This window comes from Jaculus jaculus, chromosome 2 (assembly GCF_020740685.1).
Source record: "Jaculus jaculus isolate mJacJac1 chromosome 2, mJacJac1.mat.Y.cur, whole genome shotgun sequence".
In the NCBI taxonomy this organism is placed as follows: Eukaryota; Metazoa; Chordata; class Mammalia; order Rodentia; family Dipodidae; genus Jaculus; species Jaculus jaculus.
In genome coordinates, this window is record NC_059103.1 from 166027310 (window position 1) to 166046190 (window position 18881).

The window sequence follows — 18881 nt, forward strand, 5'->3', positions numbered from 1 at the left end:
TTTCTATGATTCTGTGAAATGAAAGCATTAGTCATAGGCCTTTGAACAAGCAGGCCACGTCAGAGCAATGATCAGAATGGAAATTAAAGTCCATAGCTGAATTTTTTTTCTTGTTTAAAAAAGTTTTATTTTAAGCACTTGGGAGGCAGAGGTAAGAGGATTGCTGAGAGTTTGAGGCCACCCTGAGACCACATAGTTGATTCCAGGTCAGCCTGGACCAGAGTGAGACCCTACCACCAAAACCAAAAAAAAAAAAAGTTTTATTTTATTTATGAGAGAGCGAGAGTGAGAGAGAGAGCGAGAGAGAGAGCGAGAGAGAGAGAGAGAGAGACTGGGAGAGTTAGAGAAAGAGAGAATTGGCATGCCAGAGCCTCTAGCCACTGCAATCGAACTCCAGATGAACGCATTGCCTTGCATAGCAAAGATTTTTAAGGTGCTCAAACTCTAGCATCCACAGGAGGCAGGATGTTCTGGCGTCAATCAATGATCCCATGGTTGTTGTTCAGCACCAGGTACATAAGAGGGTGTACAGAGACAAAATAGCTGTTAGGTCACATATATGCATGGGGTGGGGGCCTTTAGTGTCCAGGGGACTTTGCTGCTGGTCTGTTTGATCAAAATTTGCCTAATATTCTCTGGAAACCTAAATGTTCAGGAAGATGTCAACAAAGAACTCAACATGGGGCCATTCCAGGGATCAGGTCCCACAGGCTGTCTTTAGTTCTTCATAGCCTTATGCCTTCCATAGACTTGGCTTTCTACCTTTCCTTGTCTTTGCTATACTTCCACCATCATTGTCTATCTCATCCACTCTGTTTCTTGTCATTCTTGGCTCTGTTTGCTCATTGACACTCTTGAGCTGCCTTCTACCTTCAGTGGAACTTCAAATAAACCCTTCTTCCTTAAAACTGTGTCTGGTTTGGAGGTTCATCTCAGCAATGTGTAGCTGACTACAGTATCCCCCTTCCCACCACCCCAATACAGGCTAATGGCAAGGCTCCTTCTGCCCAGACCCAGATGCTAAGACCCTAGTGCCAGAGAGACTACATGCTTTGATTGCAGGACACTGAGAAATCAAACTGGAACTGATCTAGAAGCTGTAATAGTGTTGGAAAGTGCTATGTGGGCTGCTGAAGGAGAAAAGTCATAAATAGTCTGAACCAGAAGTGGATCCTACAAGCTATGCAACGTACTAGCCAGGCAAGATGTGCCCACTAGTGCAATAGCAACATGACTGATTGGACTTAAGATCTGTTCCATGAGAGAGAATTCATGACTGGTATTGAAAAGCTAGTCAAAAGCTTAGGCTGGGAAGGCCATAGGCCCTAATAGGGAAGCTACTAATGTTGCTTGGCTGAATGGACATGTTATTCTCATCAACTTTCCCTCTAAATATTTATGTTTATGTTCATAGGTTAGTGCTGCTCTCACCTTTGCCAGAGAAACTTCCTTTTGCTGATGATAGTGACTATTGGGGAGGCTGAAAACTCATCAGCTGGGCATGGTGACACATGCCTTTAATCCTAGCACTCAGAAGGCAGAGGTAAGAGGATCACCATGAGGTCGAGGCCACTCTGAGACTACATAGTGAATTCCAGGTCCACCTGGGCTAGAGTGAGACTCTACCTAAAAAAAAAAAAAAAAAAAAAAAACAAAGCAAAACAAAACAACAACAAAAATAGTACTGAGAGTAAGGAACATTTTGTGCTCCATACTGAATGAGCCTTCCATAGCTCAGGGAATACTGTGGAAGAGAGGGCAGGAAGCATGTATGAACCAGAGGATAGGAAGGTGTGTTTTGGAACACTGTCTTCCAGACATGAAATGACCATTGCTTGGCCCCATCAACATTGTGTCATGGATGATGGAGGAAGGGGGGAAAAATGAGACCTTGAAATAGAAGCGAGACTAGTTGGAAAGAAGGAGTCAGTGGAAGGTGGACAGAGGAGTGGGGACAAAAGAAGGTAATGGGAGGGGTTTGTGATCAAATTATATTATGGACGTGTATGAAATTATCAAGTGAAATGTAAAACAACACAAGAGCCAGTTAAGGTGCTTGCCTACAAAGCCAAAGGACCCAGGTTTGATTCCCCAGGATCCACGTAAGCCAGACGCACAAGGCAGTGCATGTCTGGAGTTTGCTTGCAGAGCTTCAAGAACCTGGCATACCCATTCTCTCATAAAGAATAAATAAAAATAAAAAACAATAAAAATTAAAAGTTTTTAAAAATGTAAAATGACACAAAACAAAAAACACTAGGGAGAACTTTTTATTGGGCATGAAAATTTGTCTGGGTTGCACACAGGAGAGGACCTTCTATTTTGATATCTATTTTTTTTCTGTCTCCTGTCATCATCCATGTTGAAATGTTGGTGGGCCCAATACTGTGCAGATCTAACACAGCTAAGAATGGCTGCTGTGAGGTCATGAATGCAATGGTCACCTCATGTTCAGAAGTACAGTTCCATATACGCCTCCCCTTCCTATGGCTCTTCGTTTTTTAAAGATTACTTATTTATTTATTTATTTGAGACACAGAGAGGGGAGGGAGGGAGGGAGAGACACAGAGAGAGAGTGAGAATGGGCTCGACAGGGCCTCCAGCCACTGCAAACGAACTCCAGACGCATGTGCCACCATGTGCATCTTGCTTAGAGGGACCTGAAGAATTTAACTTGGTTTCTTAGGCTTTGCAAGCAAGTGCCTTAACTGCTAAGCCATCTCTCCAGCCCTCTCTTCTTATTTTTTGCAGTTCTAATTTTTATAGTTTTTATTTATGATAGATTATAACTTTCAGACTTAAAAACAGAAAGATGATTACAACTGATTTCTCTTTTTCTAGAATTTGCAATCTTACCTCAGTCTGCCACATAACTGGTATCAAAGGCCTGTGCCACCATGTCTGGCCTCAAGATTTCTAATAAGCTTTTTATTATTATTATTCATGCTAGGGCTTGAACCCATGGTGTTATACATGCTAGGCAAGTACTCTCTGAAGGGACCCTCCTCACTGGGGATGCCAGTTATTCCCATGAGGATTGTGGATCATGCATTGTGGGGGTAGCCATCAGCTATGGGCAAGAGGCAATGTCTCTGTGGATAATGTCCCAACTTGTAGCTCTAACAATCTTTCTGCTCCCTCTTCCAAATGCTAATATATACTTACAAAAATGTTCATCATCTCTAACCATTAGAGAGACGCAAATTAAAACAACCATGAAATTCCACCTTACCTCAGTAAGGATGGCAATCATTAAAAAAAAAAAGAAATCTAAAAATGACAAATGTTGGTGAGGATGGATGGAAAGAGGAACCCTCATCCAGTATTGATGGAAATGCGCACTTGTACAACCACTATGGAAATCAATTTGGAGATTCCTGAAAAGGATGAATACAGAGCTATCAACAGACCCAGTTATTCCCTTGGTGGGCATTTATCCTAAGTGCTCCATACATCATACAGAGACATTTGCTCAACCATGTTTATAGCTGCTCAATTCATTATCAACCTAGATGCCCATCATTGGATGAATGAACAATTAAGTTGTGGTACATTTACACAGTGAAATTCTACTCAGCAGTAATAAAAAAATATACATTGAAATTTGTAGAAAAATGGACAGTCTTGGAACAGAACATACTCACCGAACTCACACAATCATAGAACGACAAACGCTGTATGGTTTCACTTATCTGCGATTCCTAACCTGGACCTGCTCGAGTTACTGACATGCCTGATAGGCCCAGACAATAGGGCTGGAAGGGTTTGGTGGAAGGGGAGGGGGGAAAACAATCACAAAATTAAATCTAAAATGAGGTGATACAATAGAAACCTTTATCCTTGGAGCTAGTGTAAAAGATATAACCCTCAAAAGGAGTAAGGGGGAGCACTTGAAAAGTAGGGCTCTGGTGAGGGTGGGATGAAGTCTAAGCTTAAAAGTTTTGTTTTTCTGTCTCTGACATGTAACTCCCAGTACTAGAGATTGGTTGCTACCCACATTGAGCTGTTGACCGGAGACACCTATGAGGTCCTCAAAAATCAAGACAGCTTTCTGTCAAAGCACTTGATTATCCCCCCCAAGGCAAAAGCTAAGACCCTATTGGTAAAGACACCATGTGCTACTGACACAAAGCACAGAGAGCACAGAGAGAGAGACCTGACTGGAATTCAGAAGAGAGCCAGTCCATAGTCAGTTAACCCGTCTAGTGCTGGAAAGCGCTACATGAGCTACTGGGGGAAAGTGGCCAACAATGGTGTAAGCAACCAAAACTCTAACCTACTCAGAAGCAAATACCCTGACAGGATGTACACATCAGTACATTAGTGACACACAGCCTTAGTGGGTACCTAATAGCTTTCTAATTGGTTAGGAGATTTGCTCAGTGTAAAGGAACCCATATCTGGAATTGGGAACCAGATCAGAATCCTATGGAGAGAAAGATTATGTTCTCCGGTGTCAAGCTTTCACTAGTCTTTGGATAAAAGAGGGGTTATATACATTAAATTCTCCATAAATTAATAATGCTTATCCCATTTAAATTATGCTGACTTCACTCTCTGTTGGAGAATCTGTTCTTCTTTTTCAGAAGGTAATGAGACTGAAGGAGATAAACCACTCCTCGTACTCCAGCCAAGCCGCAGCTGAAACCACAGTGGAATGGGGAGATGAGCAAGAGTGCTGCTTCCATGCTGAACCTGAGAGTCAGCGCCAGAGTGCAGGAGACAGACCCTGAGGACACTCAACACCTACCAAAGCAGAGATCCAGAGGCTCCTAAGAGCTCATCACTCAAACAGACTTAAAACTCACCCACCACAACTCAGGGAAATTTTTGGAAGAGGGGTTGGAAAGATAGTAAGAGCCACAAGTTGAGACATGCCCAGAGCCATTCCCTCCTCCACCCCCCTGGAAAAAAAAACCAAAAAACAAACAAACTGACTGCTGCTCTCACAATGCATAAACCACAACCCCATAGGGAATCCTTGCAATTCCACTGAGGACTCTCCCCAACTGATTGGGGGCAGAGAAGAGGGAAAAGAGGTTACTAACACATGATGTATCCATATGAAACATGTTGTTAATAATAATGATAGTAAACATTAGAAAAAAATTCTGGCACTAATTCTGGTTTTGGTTTTGCAGGTATATTTTAAGTGAGAGGTTGTATTGCTTTCTATTCTTTTTTGATATCTAGTACTTTTTATTCTATCATTTTTCCCTTCATCTTTGAGCTGGCAGGCCTTATGACTGAGATCTAATGGTAAAGTTAGTTTTTCATAAAGGTTTATTTCCTTACTTGTATCTCTCTTACCTTGCCATTTCTTATGAAAATATAACCCTCCTTATTAGGTCAGTGACTTATTATCTTCTAGCTTTTCCAAGGTGACCCTAGCTTCATGGCTTCATGCAGGGAACTTGCTCAACATATGAAGGACCTTAGTTCTCATGTTCCTGCCCTGTTCCTGGCAGCTACCAGGAACCACCACTCCTAACTCCAGAGCCAGGTTGACTCTACAAAACCTGACTCACCTCAGTTTTTGTAGATATTTTGAACCTCCATGTATGTACTTGTTCCATCCCTTTCTGTTTTGTCCATTGTTTGGAAGAGAACAGATGCCAAGTGATGAAATTCTGGAGGTACCTTGACCGAGAGCCTTACTCTTATTTTGTAATGTCTAAAGCTATGATTCCTGGACTTCATTTACCACTATGAGACTTCTCTATAACTTCTGGTCACATGGAGACTCTTAGTCATGCCCTTGACTTCTGGAAGACAGGAATGTACAATCTTTTCCAGCTTTATTATTGGAGGATTAAATACATTCAGAGTTCAGAAGATCATGACAATCAGTTTTCTTTCTTTCAACATGATACCCATCCACAATGAATGTCCTCATATGGGTCTAGGGAGTCACTCTTCAATTTTCCCTGCCCTGATCCTCATGACCTTCTCTGAATGGGTTCTTCTTCCTGCAGCCTCTCCTTGAAGCACTGTGCTGGTGGTTCTGGAGGAGATGATAGCATGTGGGTGCTTCAGAGATAGCAGGTTGGCAGGGAAAGTGGCCAGGCCTGAATATTCTGAGACCACCACTCTCTTGCTTATTTTCCCTGTATGTCAAAGGCCTTCTTCTATTATGTTCTATAGCCTCAAAAGAGAGCATTTGCTCCTGGCTTTTAAGGTGGGATAAGAATGGAGATAACTCTTTTTAAATTACTTTTTCCATTCTGACATTTTCACATATATATATAATGTATTTTGATCTTATTCCCTACCATTTCTTCTCCTATACCCCTCCCATTAGCATTCTTCTTCCCCATTGGTTCCCATCTTACTTTGATGCCTTTTTGTTTTATAATCCATTGAGTTAGTTAGGGTTGCTTGCATAATTATGAGTGGAAGGTTATTTACCATGGCTACGCCAGTGAAGAACCTGAATCCCTTCTATCAGCAACTTCTAGGTGCCATCAGCTATTCTAGGGGATATGGAGTCTCATGTATCCTTCCCCCATGGATGGTAATATATTGACAGGCTCAGTCTTGTGCAGGAAACCACAGCTGTTGTAACTTTATAGTGTAATGGCCATGTTGTTTCCAGAAGATAGTGTTTCACAGTTCTCCTCCCCGTCTTCCCTCTCTTACATTCTTTTCATCTCCTTTAATGAGGTTCCCTAAGCACCTAGAAGGGGGGGACTTAGATATATTAAAACAATCGGGAAATGTTCACCAGTAATCTGTATCACCAGAGAATAAATTCTGGGAGGTAGATAAACAACCTCTCCACCCATGACCCTAATAATTAGTCTTTTGGTACAAGGCACAAGAAGCAGGGTGACACCTGAGAACAGAATCAGCCTGTTTGTGATCAGGAACTTGTGAATACAAAGGCTGCCATGACCTTTAAGACCCCATTCTAGATTTGATGGCTCCTAAAATTATATTATATTATAAAGATATGTGGCTGTTTTATCCCCCTATTTATCTGGGTATGACAATATTAATTGAACTGTCATACTTCTGGGGACTGAGCTGCTTGGTCTGAATACTTGGAATTACAGAGGAAGAAATTCCCAGGGGGGTCAAGATAGCTGAACCCAATGGGGAATGGATACTCAGAGTTGGTAGTGCTGGATGCCTGTCTATCTGGTCAAAGATTCCAGGGAGCTCTGTGCTTGATTTTGCTTGGATGGTTTAATTAAGAAGCTGAGATCTTGGGCTGGGGAGATTGCTCAGTGGTTAAAGGCACTTGCTTGAAAAGCCTGACATCCCAGGTATAATTCCACAGTACCCTTGTAAAGCCATATGCACTAAGTATTGTAGACATCTGGAGTTTGCAGTGGCAAGAGGCTCTGGGATGCCCATACTTTATCTCTCTCTCTTAAATAAATACATAAATAAACATGCTAAGATCTTGAAGAGCTGTCTTGGGCAAGCATGCTGTGCACACAGACAGTAGTTAGCCTAAAGTACCACATAGCCCTAAATTAAAGCTTTAATGAATGATGTCAGTGTTGACCTTGGGAAATTCTTACATATTAAAGAATTGATCAAAGGCAAATTAAAGCCTGAAGACAAACAAACATGAAAAGGGAAACTGGGTATTGTTTCTATTACCTGCTTCTGACTGGGGACAGGTTTCAAAACCTGGGGGTGGGAATGCACATGAAGGTTACACTGATTTTCCATTGAATGTTTAGTTCATTCTGGCATGAATTCAATATTTAGAATGTTCTCTGCAGGTGTATAACAGTGGAAACTCTGTAAGAAATAAGAAGTGGACTTTGGAGGGCGGTTCAGAAAGTACAGTGCTTGTTGTGAAAGCATGAGGACCTTAACATACCAGTTAGAACCCTCCCCCCGAACCCATGACCCATGTAAAAGGATAGGAAAGGTGGAATGTATCTGTAATTCCAGCAGTGTGGAGGTAGAGATAGAGCATTCCTGGCTGGTGCTCACTGACTAGTTGATCTAACCAAACTCAATGAGTACTCGGTTCAGTGAGATACACCATTTCAGAGCATAAAAGCGGAGGGTGACTAAGGCATCAGATGTCAAACTGGCCTCCACCTGAAAACATACACATTTGCATGTATTCTTGTACACACATGTGGAACTACACACAAATACATGTGCAGGCACACCACACACACAAATATATCTACAAAAATCCAAGAGGGTAATTTTGATCTTGTAAATAGAAACTTGGAGTTCTTGCTATACAGGATCCTTTAAAGAAAAACTCATGGAGTCAGTGCTTTTCATTTACAACTGTCAAAGCTACTTAAAGATTTTCTGTTTGATATGTAAATTAGTCCCATTTTCAATAGCAGTGAAAAATTAAATACCTTGGAATAACACTAACCAAGAATGTGAAAACATATATAATGAAAACATAAAAAGACTCAAGAAAGAAATTGAGGAGGGCTTGAAAAAGTGGAAAGACATCCCACGCTCCTGGATAGGTAAAATTTATATTGTAAAAATGGCCATTCTACCAAAAGCAACATGCATGTTTGCTGCAATACCAATAGAAATTCCAGTATCATTCTTCATAGATAGAAAACATGATCTCAAAATCCATATGGAATGGCAGCAGGCCTCAGATATCCAAACATATTCTCAGCAAAAGAAACATCTCTGGAGGTATCACCATACTCAATCTAAAGCTATATTACAAAGCCACAGTACCAAAAACAGCATGGTACTGGCATAAAAACAGAAATATCGGCCAATGGAATAGAATGGAAGACATAGACTTTAGGCCAAGTACCTACAACTACTTGATATTTGACAGAGGTGCCAACAACATAGACTGGAGAAAAGACAGCATCTTCAACAAATGGTGCTGGACAAATTGGGTAACCACATGTAGAAAAATGAAATTAGACCCACTCATCTCACTACATACAAAAATCAAGTTTAAGTGGACTAAAGACCTCAATATAAGACTTGAACCTCTTCTTCTACTGGAAGAAAAAACAGAAGAAACTGTCCATGATATATAGGAATGGGGAAAGAGTTCCTACAAAAACCCAAGTAGCCCAAGAAATTAAACAATCACTCAACAAATGGGATCTCATGAAGTTCAAAAGCTTTTGCACAAACATACCCTAATTAGACCTAATAGGTTACCCAAAAAATGCCAGCTATACCACTGATAGAGGCCCAATATATAAAATCTTCAAAGAACTCATAAAAACAAAACAATAAAAAAAAAAAATCAAACAATGCCTTCTCAAAATGGGGCAGAGAGTTGAACAGGGAGTTTTCAGAGAAAGAATTACATATGGCTAACACACAGTTAAGAAAAAGCCCAACATGCCTAATCATTAGCAAAATGCAAATTAAAACAACCACTTTACTCCTGTAAGAATAATTTAAAAATCAATGGGCTGGAGAGATGGCCTAGCAGTTAAGCACTTGACTGTGAAGCCTAAGGACCCTGGTTCAAGGCTTGATTCCCCAGGACCCACGTTAGCCAGATACACAAGGGGGTGCACACGCATCTGGAGTTCGTTTGCAGTGGCTTGAGGTCCTGGCATGCCCATTCTCTCTCTCTCTCTTTCTCTCTCTCTGCCTCTTTCTCTCTTTGTCGCTCTTAAATAACTAAATAAAAATCAAATGACAACAAATGTTGGCAAGAATGTGGGGACAAAGGTACCTTCATTCACTGTTGGTGGGAATGTAAATTTGTACAACCACTATGAAATTAAATATGGAGATTCCTGAAAAGGATGAACATAGAGCTACAAACACACCCAGTTCTGCCCTTACTGGACATCTATCCTAAACACTCCATGTCTCACTACAGAGGTATTTGCTTAACCTTGTGTGTAGATGTCTAATTCATAATAGCCAAGAACTGGAATCAACCCATGTGCCCATCATTGGATGAATGGATAACAAAGTTGTGGTACATTGAACAATAGAATTCTACTCAGCAGTAAGAAAAAAGACACAGTGAAATTTGTAGAAAAATGGACAGACTTGGAACAGATCATATTCAGAGAACTCACACAATCACAGAAAGACAAATGCCAGTTGGTCTCACTTATCTGTGGCTCTTAACCTGGACCAGCTTGAGTTGCTGACATACGTGATAGGCAGCTCATGGCCCAGGCAATAGAGATGGAAAGTTTTTGGGGGAGGGGAAGAGGAGGGAGGGTGAAAACAAACACAAAACTACATCCCAAATGAGCTGATACCATAGAAACTTTTATTCTTGGAGATAGACTAAAAGATAGAGCCCTCTAAGAAAGGGGGGAGAACCTGAAAAGTAAGGCCATGGAGAGGGTGGGATGAAGCCTAACCTTAAAAAAACAACTTTTTTTTTTGGTCTCTGGCCTGTAACTCTCAGTACCAGAGCTACTCAGAAGCAAACACTCTGACAGGATATACCTGCCAGTGCAATAGTGGTACACAGCCTCAGAGGGTAACCAATAGCTTTTTGATTGGCTAAGAGATCTGCTCAGTGTAAAGGAACCTATGTCTGGAATTCCACAGAGACAAAGATTATGCTCTCCAGTGTCAAGCCTTCACTAGTCTTTGGCAAAAAGAGGGGCTGCGTCAAATTCTCCCTAAATAAACAATGCTTACCCTATTTAAACTATGCTGCTTCACTCTCTGTTGGAAAATCTGTTGGCCTTTTTCAGAAGGTAATAAGACCAGAAGAGATAACCTACCCCTTGCACTTTACCCTAGCCACATATGAAACCACAGAGGAACAGCAAGAGTGCTGCTTCCATGGTAAACCTGAAAATCAGTGCTAGAGTGAAGGAGACAGGCCCTGAGGATACTCAATACCTACCAAAGCAGTGATCCAGAGGCTCCTAAGATCTCATCACTGAAGTAGACTTAAAATGTACCCAACATGGCTCAGGAAATTTGGGCAAAGAGAAGTTGGAAACATTGTAAGAGCCGCAGTTTGGAACATCATGCCCAGAGACATTCCCCTCCCAAAAAACCCTGACACTGCTCCCACAAAGCATAATGCACAACCTCATGGAGAATACCTGTAACCCCAAGGAAGGGGGTCCGCAGAAGAATGGGGGCACCAACACATTGTACTTATACCAAATATGTCGTTAATAAAAACAAATTTTAAAGTAACAAAAGAAGGCTTGTTGTTTGAAAGCCTTCTTGAAGTTGCTATTTAAAACTTTGGTGTAGAATGCATGCATTTTAAGGAAACCATCCCAGAAACTTGTCATCCAAGGCAGGTGAATTCTAGCTTCTTCTGCAATCTGGTCTGAAAGAAGTCCCATTGTATGAAAATCAATGCACAACCCACAATCCCCATGGGGATGACCACCATCTCCAACGAGGAGGGTCCCTTTGGAGGGGGGGCAGGGATGAAGGAAAGGATGGTACCAACATGTGCTGTTTTCATACTAAGTATGTACATAACTAATAAAAAAAAAAAAGCCAAAAAAAGGGCTGGAGAGATGGCTTAGCGGTTAAGCGCTTGCCTGTGAAGCCTAAGGACCCCGGTTTGAGGCTTGGTTCCCCAGGTCCCACGTTAGCCAGATGCACAAGGGGGCGCACGCGTCTGGAGTTCGTTTGCAGAGGCTGGAAGCCCTGACGCACCCATTCTCTCTCTCTCTCTCTCCTTCTATCTGTCTTTCTCTCTGTGTCTGTCGCTCTCAAATAAATAAATAAATAAATAAATAAGCCAAAAAAAAAAAATCTGAAGTAATGTCCAGTTGGCTGTTGCCTGCCAGAAATCTGCTGGGCGAGCGAGTACACTGCTTGCCTATTTTCTATTCCTTGTCTTTACCAATGTACTCCGTACTGGGAGTTGTACGTCCCACAACACCAACTTTGGACCTGTTTACTTACTGCTGGGTCCTTTCTAAATGAGATAACTTGTAATTCCCCTGTGTTCATGTCTTTCTTCACTGCTCTCTCTTCACTTGAATCCTGCTTCACTTCTCAGAGTTTCTTCAGACTCTGAGGTTGGCACATAACCACTTAGAGCTAACTCGATGCTCAGAAAATGCCTAAGAAATATGAAGTACTGCAATGAAAATCATTTACAAGGCTGTGGTAAAACCCAGCTTTTCCACCCAGCATCATCAGGCCTTTTCCTAATAATGCTCTATAGGCAGTTTCTTACATGGGTACTGGCCTGTCACTGTCAGAGGCCACCATTGCCTGCGTGCTGGTGGTACTCTGTAGCCCTCAAGCTGCTCTGTTCTCTCTGCAGCTCTCCATGGGCCATGACAGGAGAGGGTAGTGTGGCCATTCTCTTCTCTGTGTCGTGTTGCTTTAAGGGAACTAAAAATAGTCCTGATTATCTCTAAATCCCTTCTCTCTTTTCCTTCCTTTCCTCCATCCAGTGTCAATACGGTTTATTTCACTGTTTCTATTTATGTATTTGGGGGTAGGGAGGGAGAGAGAGAGAGAGAGAGAGAGAGAGAGAGAGAGAGAGAGAGAATGTGCACACCAGGGCCTCTTGCCACTGCAAGCAAACTCCAGATGCATGTGCCACTTTGTGCAACTGGCTTTTTATGGGTACATGGGAATTGAACCAAGACTGTCAGGCTTTGCAAGAAAGCACCTTAACCACCGAGAACATCCACATATTAATATATTATTTGGATTTTTTTTGTTAAATAAGTAGGATGTGTGTGTGCGCGTATGTGTATATGATCATGTGTGCACAGATACTTGTATGAATGGATGCATGTGCACATGTGTGTGGTGTGGTAGCCAGAGGGTAACCTTGTATATCAGTTCCTTAGGTGCTGTCCACCTGGTTCCCCCCCCACATCCCAGGGTGACAGAGATTTATAGAACATTGACGTTTCTGTTGGAAACAGTCCACCGCAGTCCAGTCCTAGGATTGAATCCAAGCTGCCCATTACCAGTGGGCATTCACTAGGCTACCTGCTTGGCAGCTGTGGCAGTCTGTGAAGGGGCCTCTGGCTTCATGATCAGGTAGGTTATGAGACACTGTGTGTATTCCTGTCCTCCTCTGTAGATAATGTAGTCAGCATATGCCAGCCCAATAATGCTTGATCTACCAATAACTAAGTGATGTCCTGCAGGGGCATGGGCCATTTTCATGGTGCTGAATTGCAAAAGGGATTTGTCTGTGGCATATATAACAGGATCTGCCATTGTGTGTGGGTGTGTGTGGGGGGAGGGCAGCCTGTTCCTTCTCCAATCCCAAAAATATATTTGTTGGGTTTTGAGGAGTTTTCAGGACCGTAATTTCCAGCTCCAAACATCCCTCCTATGTATGCACGTCGCTCCTCAGACCCTTTGTGAGTGATGGCATTAATGAGAGGAAAACTGCGGAACTGCATGCGTTTGGTGTGATGGTTGTGATTCTCCTCGACGTCTCCTTTTGTCTGTGACAGAATCACTCCCTCCGCTTCTTTTTTTAAAATTTTTATTTATTTATTTATTTGAGAGCAACAGACACAGAGAGAAAGACAGATAGAGGGAGAGAGAGAGAATGGGAGCGCCAGGGCTTCCGGCCTCTGCAAACGAACTTCAGACGTGTGCGCCCCCTTGTGCATCTGGCTAATGTGGGACCTGGGGAACCGAGACTCGAACCGGGGTCCTTAGGCTTCACAGGCAAGCGCTTAACCGCTACGCCATCTCTCCAGTCCCTCTTCTTTTTTTGGAACTCCAATGACATTGCATCTGTTGAAGGTGCTGCCAGCATTGCTACCGTCTCTGTGTTCTTGGATAGTACTCTGCTTCTCCTCTTCTGCCCATAGACATTCTTTATCACTGGAGCAAGACCTAGCAAGATAGTTTCTGATTCACAGTGAAGAGTCAAATAAGAGGGTTTCTTATTGTCCAGCTAAGTCTTTTGACTCCTTTGATTAGTTTGTGGTGGTGTCCATATGCACTGGTCCCATTTCTTTCAACTCTTCATAACTCCTATCAGCCATTATATCTGGTATAATCTGCTCTGTTTTATAGACATCCCAAAAGGGGTTCAAGGCCAAAGCTTTTAAGGAATTGGTTGATATTCATGTCAAGACCAGAAACAACTTATTTTTTCCTTTCTGTATGGACTGTACCGTCCCTTATGTTGGAGGCCCCTCCCACAGCCAGCTCTGCTAAAGAACCAGTGATGTTATCTATGCTGCTGGCAGCAGAGAGGCTGGAGGGGGTGGATGCTGGTGAAATCAGAGAGGCTCTCACTACAGTTGTGTGAGGTTTACAACAGGTACGTAAGGCCTGGGGCGGGGGAGGCATGGTGTCTATCAGCAAGGCTTGGATGACATCAGCTATTGCAAGATATAAAGGTGTCTGGCCTTCTTGGTTCTTCATGGTCAGGTCTACATTGTGCCCTAAGAACAGGGCACACAATTGCATCCTTCCTTTCTGGATTGCTTCATGAAGAGGAATAAATACCCACTTGCCTGTTGCATTGACATATGTGTTGTATTTTATCAGTAAAGCTGCTGTGCTGACATGCCTACAAGACACTGTATTATGAAGAAGAATTAAACTGCCTTTGTCATGGGTATTAACATCTGATCCATGCTCCAGAAGATACCCCACTACCTCCAGGTTATTGCAGCCTGTGCAGAGGGGTTGAGTTTCTATTCTGTGTGTCTCTGTAGTTCATATTCTCTGGGGTGAAGAGCTTCTGCACTCTAACTAAACAACCCTTCTTGGCACCACCCAGCCATGCAGCAGCATCCCCTCTAATTAAGTCCTGAGCATCTGTGTGTCCTTCTTTGACCAGATCCAGAGGTGTATTTCCATCCCTGTTCTTTGTAGTTGGATCTGCTCTGTTTTAGAAGAAGCTTGAAGACAGCATATTTTCCTTTAGCTGTTGCTTCATGGAGGTGTGCCATGTTGACAGAAGCTCCGTGTCTCACTAGAAGATCAGCAACCTTGTAGAGCCCATAAGAAGAGACATTATGAAGGGACACCAAGCCGCCTCTTTCTTTGGTGTGGAGATCTGTGCCATGGTGTAGAAGGTACTCCACGACAGACATGTAAATAAAGCCAGCAAGAAGTACAAGAGTGTATTATGTTTCTCCATATCTCTGCAATCCATGCCTTAGAGCTACAAAGTTGCTTCCCAGTTTCCAAGTCACCAGCTTTTTATGCCCTCTGGAGTTGGAAGAGTGCATAGGGTACTCTCGCTCAGAATCTGCTGTGCAGCCTATTGGGTTGATGAGGGAAGGATCTGAGCTGTAACCCAACAGGAGACACTGTCTGCCTCCTTTTTTTTTTTTTTTAAGAACATACTTTGTATGGACGCATCATGTGTTAGCACCATCTTTCCCCTCCTCTTTGCCCCTATTCCACAGGAGTCCCTCCTCAGTGGGGTTGCTGGTATTCCCCATGAGGTTGTGGGTTTTGAATTGTGGGAGCAACAGTCAGTTATTGGGGGTAGGTTCCAACCTGTGGCTCTTACAATTGATCTGCCCACTCTTCTGCAAAAGTCCCTGAGCTTTGGTAGGTGTGTTTTAAGTCTACTTCAGTGATGAGCTCTTAGAAGCCTTTTTTTTTTTTTTTGGCTTTGGTATGTGTTAAATATTCTCAACATCCACCTCTTTTCAAGGACTCTTGGCCAGGAACTCGCCAAGTAGGCTAGGCTGGCTGTTCAGCAAGCCTTTAGGGACACACCTGTCGCAGTCTGCCTCCTTTCTGTCCCCAGTGCTGAGATTTCACATGAACCTACTATGTTTGGACTTTTTTCTAACATGGGTTCTGGGGATGGAACTCAGCTCCTCCTGCTTGTAAGACAGATGCTTTGTTGAATGAGCTGTCTACCCGGCAAGGGGAAGTCTCTCTAAATAACCATCTCCTCACTTTGTGAACAGTCCAGGAGTAAGTGAGAGCAAAGTGAATCTAGGAGCAAGCGTTCAAAGAAGAGGAGTAGAGTGAGAGGACAGCGTAGGTTAAGGGGACACACAGGGACAAGGACCCTCATTCCCAGTCACCCTTGCAGCTCCTACATGGCCTGCTGGGATAGACTTCAACTATACAGCTAATATGGCTGCTCAGTACAGGTGATGAAAGTGCTCATGGGAACACTGGCCGATGAGGTGAGCTATGGGCTTTGCTCACACATGCATGCTAAGTACTGCGAGTGACCATACACATCAGGTCCGGGGGGCTGGAGAGATGGCTCAGTGGATAAAGTACCCACAGCTCAGGCTGGCATACTTGAGTTTGATTCCCAGGACCCATATGAAAGGCTGGAAGCCGTGATGGGGCTTCTGTAATCCCAGTACTTTGACGCTGATGGTGAGATGGGAACAGAGACATGAGCGTTTCCAGAAAGTTTGAGCAAGCCCAGCAAGCAACGGCGGAGTGAGAAGCCAGAGTGAGAAACCCCGCCTCAAACGGGATAGAAGGACCAACCTGTGTGTTGTCCTCCGACTTCCATACATGCACCATGTCACGCGGGTGCTTGCACTCACATGTGAACATATGCACACACAAATAAGATCTTTAAAAAGAAAATTATCCAGAACAAAAGAATCTCGTCATTAGAAAAAACTGTGTGAACTAGATGGATAAGCCCTGAAAGAAGAAATGAAAGAATGCTTATTTTGGCCATTGAACAGAAAGGCAGAGCGGGAGGTCTGCTCACGTTCATGGTAGTCAAGAAAGGGTGCTGGGAAGATATCTCCATCAGTAAAGAACATGACTTGAAAATATGAGGATCCAAGTTCAATCTCTGGAATGCATGTGAAAAAGCCAGGCATGGTGGCACATGCTTGTAAAACCAGTCTTGGGAAGGGGCAGGATGGGGACAGGCAGATCTCTGGAGCTTGCTGGCCAGCCAATGTAGCCTGTTTGGTGAGCTCTTCGCCAGTGAGAAACACTGTCTCAAAAAGAAGGTGGTCAGCTCCTGAGAGGAGCCACACTCGAGGCCGTACTCTGGCCTCCACATTTGTCCATGTGTACCCATACATGTAAGTACATCTGCACACACATGCATGCACACAAAAAGAAAAGCGTAGTCAAGGGAGTATGGGTTATATTTCCTCATTTTTTCCATTAGGGTAGTAAACCCAAGTGTTCAGATATATAGAACATTCTGGGGTGTCATTTCTCAATAAGTATTGTAATCCCTAGAAAATCAATTTCACTCTTACATACACAAAGAATATCTATCATAGTGTAAGTTGTAAAGAAGAGAAACTTGAAGGTACATAAATGTAAGTCATCTTCTCCTTCTACCCCTGCTGTGAGTAGGATAAAAAGCAGGCCTCATATCTCCCCATACTTCTGCTCCCCCTCAGAGCCCGAGGCCCAGTGAGAAATCCTCAGGGCCCCCTGTTGATGGGCCCCTGAAGGCCACTTCGGTTAGGTCTTGGTCTAATCTAGTGCCTTCGTGAGTCATCTCCCACCACCTTTATCCGGCAGCTCTATAGCTCCAATTGTGCAGTCTAGGTCACTTGGTATGCAATTTTCCCCTCCCAGAAATCTGTAAGAAGAGGCATCTTGCTTTGTTCTTTAGAATTGAAGCTTCTCACTCGTGTCAGGACCCCACTATGCTCTTTCATGATGTAACAATCCCCTCCCCACAAATAACCTTGTTTCCCCAGAAAGAAATCTGAGTGTCTATCAAACCTTCACCAAATCTTTCTTTAAAAAGTCTTATAATCATCATGATTTTGTTTAAATTTTATAGGCATACAAAGATGTACACCAACATTTATACCATCCATCCATCCATCCATACCTTCAAAGTCTCGTCCTACCCTCTTTTTTTTGTTTGTTTTCTTGAGGTAGGGTCTCACTCTAGTCCAGGCTGACCTGGAATTCACTATGTAGTCTCAGGGTGGCCTTGAACTCACGGCGATCCACCTACTTCTGCCTCCCAAGTGCTGGGGTTAAGGGCGTGCGCCACCATACCGGCTCTTGTCTTACCCTCTTTATTGTCATTATTATTGTGATAAAACACTTAACAAAGCTGTACTGTTTTAACATTGCATACAGTAAGGGGGGTTAACAGTAGGCATTATGGAGCATGGTGTTTCTGGAGGACTCAGTATCTTCTGTAGCAGAAATTTTGTACCCTTTGATGCACAGTCTCCCCCACCATATTTTTTAAGTGGAGGAAAATAAATCAGATTATAAAGCTAGGGTATCAAGTAGTAACATTTTGGTAAAAATGTAAAATCATATGAAGTTTTATATAGAATAAGTCTAAAAATCTACATACCAAAATGTTATCTGTAGAATATCTTTTTCCTTATGATTTCTTTTTTAATTTAAATTTTTTTATTAATTAGTTTTGTACTGAGAGAATACAGTCAATTTGGTATCATTATTAGGCTCACCCATGACCTACCCCCTCCCCTTAGCCCCTCCTGGTTGAGGTATATGGGTCATGCATTCTGGAGTTAGCCCACAGTTATGGGTAGGATAAATGTCTCCGCATATCATGACCCAACATGTGGCTCTGACATTCTTTCTTTTTGTTTTCAGAATGTGTGGTAAAGAGAATAGTCAGAAAAAAGATATTTTTACTTAGTGATGCAGTTCATGTTATTTATATTTTTCCTTTTATCAGTAGCTTGAAAATGTCTGGAAGAGATGAAGCACACATTTCCTCAAGTCTTGAGACCTAGAAAGCCTAGGAAAATGACCCTTTGGGATAAAGAAAATAGATTCAATGATCAGTTGGGTGGAGTGCACATTTCCTTTAACATTTGTTCTGCTTGGTCATGCTCATTCTTGTCATAACCTGTCATACAACGCAGATTTTTTTTTTCCTTTAGGTGACAGCAATGTAGTTTGATGTTCCTGTGGAGTAAATGTGACTCTGTAAGACCAGTTATATGCACTCTCCAATAACAAGACTGCTTTGTGCTCATTATTTTGGCTGAAGAGGCTGGGGGAGCAGGTACCTAGGGAGCAATGACCAAGCCCAAGTCCCACAATGG

At 42.7% G+C, this 18881-nt stretch overlaps 1 pseudogene; it reads right to left on the minus strand.

Moving 5' to 3' along the window:
• Nucleotides 1–12876: 12876 nt before the first annotated feature.
• On the minus strand, nucleotides 12877–16901 carry LOC101612356 (annotated as a pseudogene).
• Between the last annotated feature and the right edge of the window lie 1980 nt (nucleotides 16902–18881).